Source organism: Triticum dicoccoides, chromosome 5B (genome assembly GCF_002162155.2).
Source record: "Triticum dicoccoides isolate Atlit2015 ecotype Zavitan chromosome 5B, WEW_v2.0, whole genome shotgun sequence".
NCBI classification, from domain to species: domain Eukaryota; kingdom Viridiplantae; phylum Streptophyta; class Magnoliopsida; order Poales; family Poaceae; genus Triticum; species Triticum dicoccoides.
The window spans coordinates 118672426-118673875 of record NC_041389.1 but is presented as its reverse complement, the minus strand read 5'-3'; positions in this window follow the sequence as shown (position 1 = coordinate 118673875).

Here is a 1450-nt window from a genome sequence, read left to right as displayed (position 1 = left end):
GCCACCACCCCACCACCGCCGGCGACCACCGCCCCCACCCTGAACCCTAAGATAGATAGTGGGGTACCTCTCCGGCGAGCCCCCCTCCCCGCTGATACGTCTCCATCATATCTATAATTTTTGACTGTTCCATGCTAATATTATTCAACTTTCATATACTTTTGGCAACTTTTTATATTAATTTTGGGACTAACATATTGATCCAGTGCCCAGTGCCAGTTCCTGTTTGTTGCATGTTTTATGTTTTGCAGAAACCCAATATCAAACAGAGTCCAAACGGGATAAAAACGGACGAAGAATTATTTTGGAATAATTGTGATTTTTGGGAGGAAAAATCAACGCGAGATGTTGCCCGAGGGAGCCACGAGATAGGGGGCGCGCCCTGGGCCCTCGTGGGCACCCCGTAAGGCAGTTAACGCCCTTCTTTTGCCGCAAGAAAGCTATTTATGAGAAAAATATGGGCGAAAGATTCACCCCAATCGGCGTTACGGATCTCCGGATATAAAAGAAACGGTGAAGGGGAAGGATCTGAGAATGCAGAAACAAAGAGAGATAAAGAGATAGATCCAATCTCTAAGGGGCTCTTGCCCCTCCCACGCCATAGGAGCCAAGGACCAGAGGGGAAACCGTTCTCCCATCTAGGGAGAAGGTCAAGGAATAAGAAGAAGAAGGGGGGCTCTCTCCCCCTTGCTTCCGGTGGCGCCGGAACGCCGTCGGGGGCCATCATCATCACCGCGATCTACACCAACACCTCCGCCATCTTCACCAACATCTCCATCACCTTCCCCCATCTATATTCAGCGGTCCACTCTCCCGCAACTCACTGTACCCTCTACTTGAACATGGTGCTTTATGCTTCATATTATTATCCAATGATGTGTTGCCATCCTATGATGTCTGAGTAGATTTTCGTTGTCCTATCGGTGATTGATGAATTGCTATGATTGGTTTGAGTTGCATGTTTTATTATTGGTGCTGTCCTATTGTGCCCTCCGTGTCACGCAAGCATGAGGGATTCCCACTATAGGGTTTGCAATATGTTCATGATTTTCTTATGGTGGGTGGCGTGAGTGACAGAAGCACATACCCGAGTAAGTAGGTTGTTTGCGTATGGAATAAAGGGGACTTGATACTTTAATGCTATGGTTGGGTTTTACCTTAATGATCTTTAGTAGTTGCGGATGCTTGCTAGAGTTCCAATCATAAGTGCATATGATCCAAGAAGAGAAAGTATGTTAGCTTATGCCTCTCCCTCAAATAGAATTTTAATAGTGATTACCGGTCTAGTAACGTAGTCAATTGCTTAGGGACAATTTCACAACTCCTACCACCACTTTTCCACACTCGCTATATTTACTTTATTGCTTCTTTATCTAAACAGCCCCTAGTTTATATTTACGTGCTCTTTATTATCTTGCAAACCTATCCAACAACACCTACAAAGTACTTC